General features: G+C 32.3%; 1 long non-coding RNA gene across 2 annotated transcripts; it reads left to right on the top strand.

The window, feature by feature from the left end:
• Window positions 1-4414: 4414 nt before the first annotated feature.
• LOC107060758 (uncharacterized) lies at window positions 4415-7054 on the top strand. Of its 2 annotated transcripts, none has more exons than XR_001473509.1 (3): window positions 4415-4676; window positions 4760-4888; window positions 6829-7054. It is a non-coding gene; the product is annotated as an uncharacterized lncRNA (long non-coding RNA). The 2 variants fall into 2 exon arrangements; XR_001473508.1 differs by having other exon boundaries at window positions 4757-4888.
• Window positions 7055-7070: the final 16 nt, after the last annotated feature.

The raw sequence follows: 7070 nt of genomic DNA, 5'->3' as shown, positions 1-7070 counted from the left end.
GACTGCCCCTCGCCGTTACTCTGTTTGGGACTATTTACGTTTCTACCTTTCAGTTATGGGCTGAGTTTTGGGTATATTGCAGGGGTACTTTTGTCAAAGATGAAAAGGAGAACAATCTCGAGGCTCAGGTCGTTGGCGGGAAAGGGGAGAGGTTTCTAAATAATTTTTCTGGGGAATTTCTGTTTCCTTTTCTCTTTTTTTATATTAAACTAGTCTAGAACGCACGTGTATCCTGTGTTAATTAGTACAAAAAAATTAAATGATATAGGCGCTACTAAAACTTGCAAGTAATATGAGTAACTAAATTTTGAAAGAGAAATATAATTGTTTGTATTTATACACAATCAATTGAATTGGTATATGTGATATATTTCTTATATAGTTCTAATATATCTTATACTTAGTACAACATGTCCCTTATTTTATTTTTTTATATTTCAACAACAATGGTATCTTGTGTAAGAAACTATAACCTCCTTTTTATAGACACATGCATATCAAGAAGTTGTTACCGAGTAAAAGACGTATTTTATGTTGTACAACATATGTTTCTTTAAGGTGGATAATGTATCATTGTCAATTTCATGGATACACTTAAAGAAATGAGCAAACTACATAAATCCCACTACTTTATACTATAATTACTTAGAATCCCGGTAGATTTTTAAATTACTTGCTATACCATTTTTTTCCAGTCGGATACATGAATCAAAAGTGGTTAGATATGTGTCTCTACCATAATTAAAAGGAAGAGATACATTATTTAATTAATTTGAATTGAATTCTATAACTTAATTCCACAATTAAAGGATTAAAATATGGGATGTAACAAACCACGAATTAGGTGGATTAATTGATATCAAACTGTTACAGCTTCTGAAAAAAGGACTAAACCATATTGTTACGACATTCAGGTTCGTGGATCGATCTCTGAAAGCGATTACGCAAATTATAGAATTGATGGAATACTATTGAGAGAGAATGCAACCTACAATGATCTAGTCGATGGTATTTCAACACAACTAGGGATTGATTGTTCACGCAAAAGAATGGAGATAAGATACATGATGAAAGGCAATGTAACTCCAATGAAAATTCGAAATGAGATGGGTATGAGGTTTTTTTTATATAGAATTGAAAAGACACCAATCCAATTGTGGTTTGTATCCATTATGCATAACAATGGAAGAGCAAAAAATTGGATGCAGCAACAATGGTGAAATATCTTTTAACCAAGATACATCCATGGTTGAAGTTGGAGGTGACGTTGGGACTGTATCTGTAGCAGCTCTTGTAGATAATCGTAGTGTAAATGCGTTATGTGTTTTGGATAGTAATTCGAATCATGTTATGTAGAGTTGGGTATGCATTTTTACATCCAAAATATGCATTGAGTAGGTTGAGAAGAAGGGGTAATGGAAGATGAAGGATAATAACGTGTAGGTGTGGGTAGAGATACAAAGGAGACGTGTGACTGGGAGGGAAACAATGGAGTTGGAAAGAGAGAAATTGATTTGAATTGTAAAAAGTCCCAATAATTAAGGAAGTATAATATTAGGATAATTATTAATTACCACTTTTAATGGGATTGTGTATTTGATTATATTTTTTAAAAGATACGGTATATTTATTTAAAAATGGTATTATAAGTAATATTTTTAAACTAGTACAATTAATTTCGGTTGTATATAATTATAATAAATAGTAATCTATCTTATTTTCAAAATTACGAATATCACATTTTTAAAAAGACTAATTATTTATATCATTTGGATGATTTAAAAGTGTCAAATATTCTTTGCACCTAAGTTGCTCAGGTGCCATATCCGTAGCAGGTTCTCCAAAACTACATTACTTTTGAAGAATTCGACATGCACTCATTGACATTTTTGAAGAGTCCGAGCAACATAGCTTTACACCGACTAATATATATATATATATCTTAAATTCTTCTATAAATACCAGTGACACTAATTAACTCATGCACAAGGGCTAATCTAACCTTCACATTATATTCTCCTGACTTTCAACTTTTTAAAAAGATGGCAAAATCACTAAGCATAGAGATGATTATGTTTATTGTAATAGTGGCTGCAATTCAACTTTGCAGCCACCACCAGGCGGAGGGAGCATCTCGAGGGGAGAACCTTGCAGCGCAGAAGCTAATGGTGTGTGTTTATTGTTGGTTTTTCGGGCGATGTGATAAATATCATGAGACTGAGGAAGATTATGGGGATTGATAATGCTAGTATTTCTTTTTTCCAAGGCTATGTTGTCTTTGTGGACGTTAGTTCAGTTCTTAATTTTCTAGTATTATGTAAGTTGCTTCTATTTTCGTTTTCCTGTATTAGAGCAGGGCGGACCTAGGTGGACCTTAGGGGTTCACTCGAACCCCCTTCTCAAAAAAACTACACTATATATATAATGTCAAATTCTGATTTTATGCGTATATATATTAAAATGAACCCCTTGAAAACAAAGTGCAAACTTGGCTTAGTGGATAAGTTATTCAAGAAATGCCCCTTGACCACGTGTTTGAATCCCATGGACAACATTTTCCCCCTCTTTTTAATGCTTTGGAAAATGGAACTTTTGGGCTTAGACTTTCTTCTTCTTTTTTCATAATTTTTTCCTTTTATTCCATTTCTTCTTTTTAATTTGTTTTTGTTTAAAGTTATTAGACACATTCTTTTATTTTTATTTTTTTATTCTTTTTATATCTATTATTCATTTTGTTTCAACGTAACTCTTTTTTCATATACTAACTTGAATAACTCTTGTAAAAAATGATGAATTATTTTTAACTTGAAATTGAGATAGAAATATAATTTATTTTTTAAAAAAAAGGTAAATTAGATGTAATTGAACGAAGAAACATAAATATCATCAACATCCTTTTAAGAATATTAATTTATAGATTTCATGAAATTTCTTTTATATTTTTAATTCTATTTTAGAGAGATGGAAACTAAACTTATTTGATTTATTTGTTATTTGTCTTTTTTACAAATTATGGCTAACCTAGTAAATTGAACTATATGAGCTAAAAAATTGATGATGTTATTTATTTATCTTCTGAATATGCATTATAATATTAGTAACTTTATTCTTACACATTTTTAGAGAATCTTGACGATTTTCATAGTAATATGTGATTGATTGGATGCTAATTTAAAATTTTTAAAAGTGAAAAATAAAAAAAAACATTACAAAATAAAAGTATAAAAAGCACAAGAAATTTAAGAATGCTCGATGGAGCATGATAAAAGTAGAAAGAAATGTTTAATACGGTATGATAAAGTAAGTTAAATTTAGCATGATAAGGTAAATATCTTTCTTCCCCGTCTCGCTCCCTTTTTCATCATTTGATTTTCATGTGTTTTAGGAATTAACTTATGTAATACGGTTGATCCACTAAAATTATTATGAATATATCTTTATCCTCGATATCTTTGATTAGTTTAACTTTTACTTTTATGAACCAATGAAATATCTATGGTTCATGTACAAAGAGCATGTTGAGGGGCTACTACGCTCACTGCGCACTTGCATTACTACCTGAACTTCTTCTATATACTTTGAACTCCCTGAGCAAAAATCTTGAGTCCACCACTGTATTAGAGTTGCTGAAATTTTAACGCATTGCATTAAGAACGTTCTTGTTAAATATGTGGTGATAATGAGGGTTTAACTTATGTGCACGATAGTGTGTATATATAGTACTCCTTATGAATCAGTGATTCTCCTGTACAGACATATTATTAAGGTTAAATTCTAACCAAACAGAAGAGAATCAAAAAAAGTATGCAGAGACAACTATATATATATATATATATATATATATATAAAGTGACACCGCTTACAAAAAGTCTTGCGGATGCCATATAATTATGTATATAATTAGTACATTTTATGAATATTCAAAAATCGTCAAGTATTTTGTTAAATTAGTATTAGTTAGTTAGTTGATTATATTTTGGAATTAATTAATTTATAATTATTTTATTTCGTTAAGATTAAAAAGCTTATTAATTAATCTTAATTAAATCTTAGTTGAATTTAGTATATTTGATTACGTTCTTAATTAGAATTGATCATAATTGAAACTGATGTGGTCATGTCCTAATTTGAAATCTAACCCCTTTTTTGTAAATGTAACTATTTTGTTACCTCACTTTAAACTCAATTTTCGGACCAAATTTGGGCCAGAGCCCAGCGGATCCAATTCATTTCCGTTTATATTATAAGAAAATGAATGCCACGTGTCAATAAAGACCGCCACATCATCCATTTAATTATTATTATATTTTTTTAAAAAGACCTAGCATTGGAAGTCTAGTGGAATTTGGATCCACTGGGTTATACGTGAACATTGGAATAATTATTTATTGTATTTTGAAGTGGACAAGAAAAATTAAAATTATTGCTACAAACGAATAAAATTTTAAAGTCCATAATAAGACCCTACAAACGAATGCCAAAGACCGCCACGTCATCATCCATTTTAAAATTATTTTGATATACGAATAATCATATTTTTGTTCTCATCCCAAACGACCGTTACTTACAAAACTCTGTTCTCTTCTTCACTACCGAATATTATCACACACGCTCTTCTTAAGGCGATGAAGATGAGCTTTTTCTCTCTTCTGCAGAACCTTCAATTTCTCTAAATGGTGAATTTCCCAATTCCCCTATCAATTTTACTTCTTCTTGGATAAAGGAAATCAAGTTTTTTTTTTGTATGTGTATGCAGCAGACAATGACGAAAATGATGGTGGCGATAATAAAATTGCTGAGAGACAAGAGGGAGGTGGTTGTGAGGCGAATGAGGAGAGACATCGGTATGCTTCTTGAATCCCGTCCGGATGTCACTGTTCGTATTCAGGTACTTTTTCCTCTAACTTAGGGTTGGGGGTTTAGTTGATTGATTGCTTATTTGAATAATTTATATGTAACCTCGAAATCAACTCGTAGGAATGGGGAATTTGGTTTATCATGTCTGGTTGTTTATGGATCATTTAACTTGATATATAGAATTTTGCTTTGCTTCAAGATTATAGCTTGCAATTGCTCACTGTCACAACAAGGGTGTTTACCACGGAGATGCTGATTGGAAAATCTGTTGTGAGGATTATTTATTATCTATCTTAATCTTTTAACTATTGTTCCTTGTTCCCCAGCCTGAATATTTACTTTTTCCCATTTTCGTATTTAACCTCTGACTTAGGGTTGGGGGCTTAGTTGATTGATTGATTGATTAATTGAGTAATTTATATGTAACCTAAAAATCAACTCGTAGGAATGGGGAATTTGGTATATCATGCCTGGTGCTTAGAATTAATAATAAAACCTTTATGGATCATTTAGCTTGAAACATAGAATATTTCTTTATATTCAAGCTAAGCCAGCTAACCATCTGGAAATCAAATGGACCTTTTTGTGTTCTGGTTTTTTCTTTTTTTAGAGAAGAAAAAGACACTTGCAATCTTTTACAATAAATGAAGCAAACATCTTAGGCTGGAAAAGTTGGCAATTGCCAAATCTAGACCACATGAAATGTAATATCCACCAAATGAGTTATGTACATTCCTAAATTACAAGTATTTTTTTTGGTAAAGTACATCATACAATAAGAAAGTAAAGGTAAAAATGGCAATGTAACAGAAGAATAAAAGCTGAAGAAAATAGAGAAGAGAATTACAGAGGAATAGATGAAAAAGCAGAAATACAAGAAACACAAAAATAGCCTAATTTGTTATACCTATTGATAGCTACTTATAACAAACTCCACACCTTCACATGTTGCCCAAAACATTCACTAGTCCCCTCTTCATTTTCACATAAGAAATCAGAAAAGCCTAAATAGTATAGTCATCAGTCTGTAATTTTCTTTCATACACTGATAATTTGCGCCATAACGCCGTGTTGATCCCTTTGGCAACGAATTTATCTTGCTGCCTGAACCAACTAGCAGTGGCAAAAATACAATAACATAGCAACGGAAAATAACACTCCTAACAAAGTGACAAGAAGAAATAAACATTATGTTGCCTCCTGTTTGGTTTTTCTTGCTAAGTCGATGTAATGCTCATGCAGAAACTTAACATGTACATTGGTGAAGGTCATCAGAACATAACAATAGCTTTGTCACAAAAAGAAAATCAGGGACAACATTTCATTAGCATCCCCTTAATCTTGAGATTTTGTCATATTTCAGTAAAATACAGTTATTGCTATTCCTTCAGACACACAGGATATTAGGCATTCACATAATACAAAACTGATGGCAAAACCAGAAAAGGGGGCAAACGAAATATAACGAGGAAGCTATAAAAGGGGATAGAAGAAGGGAGAAAAAGAAAATCTACTTAAAAATGGACGTCATTAACCTCAAGTTCTCCGCCTAGTATGCATGTCCTACATAAAAATTAGTGCCTTCAGAGTTTCTGAATCTTTACCTGCTTGCTCTAAGGTGAAAGCCAGAGCAGAATTGTGCACCATACCACATGGTGTGAGCATGAAAACATGCTCTCATGAAAAATAAGAAGACTGATCTGATCTATAAACAGGATCAACTAACCAGAAAGAGGCAAGGGGGTGGTTGTCTTCATTTTAATTCATTGATCCCTTTTAGTGGCAATTTTAAAAACATGATTTTTATGAGTTTGATTGCTCAACATGCCCAGATTGGTAATAGAGATTCTTATTAACGTAATCATTTTAAATGTCAGAAATGCCTTGAGCATGTCCTCTTCTCGTTCCTTGATTTTATAGGTGTTCCTTTTCTCATCTCCTTTTTCTTGATTAATTTGTGAAACCACTCAGATCCATGTACAAGCAGAGGATCAAGATTGATGGGATAAAACGAGACACTTGGCGCTTCATTATGAAAGGTTTAAATTACTCTCTGCGCAACTTAGTTTTTCTTCTAGTCTTCTTTTTGTTATGAATCTGTCGTGATCATCAACAATCACGGCTTCGAGGGGCAAGCGGGCGAGACGAGGTGCCTTGGGGTAGGCAGGGCCTCGAGGCGGGCAGGGATGCTTTGAGGCACGCCCCGGGGTGGG

The sequence above is a fragment of the Solanum tuberosum genome, unplaced genomic scaffold (genome assembly GCF_000226075.1).
Source record: "Solanum tuberosum cultivar DM 1-3 516 R44 unplaced genomic scaffold, SolTub_3.0 scf00095, whole genome shotgun sequence".
Classification (NCBI taxonomy): Eukaryota; Viridiplantae; Streptophyta; class Magnoliopsida; order Solanales; family Solanaceae; genus Solanum; species Solanum tuberosum.
Note: the sequence above shows the minus strand (reverse complement) of the source record. Positions and strands in the feature narration are given on the sequence as shown.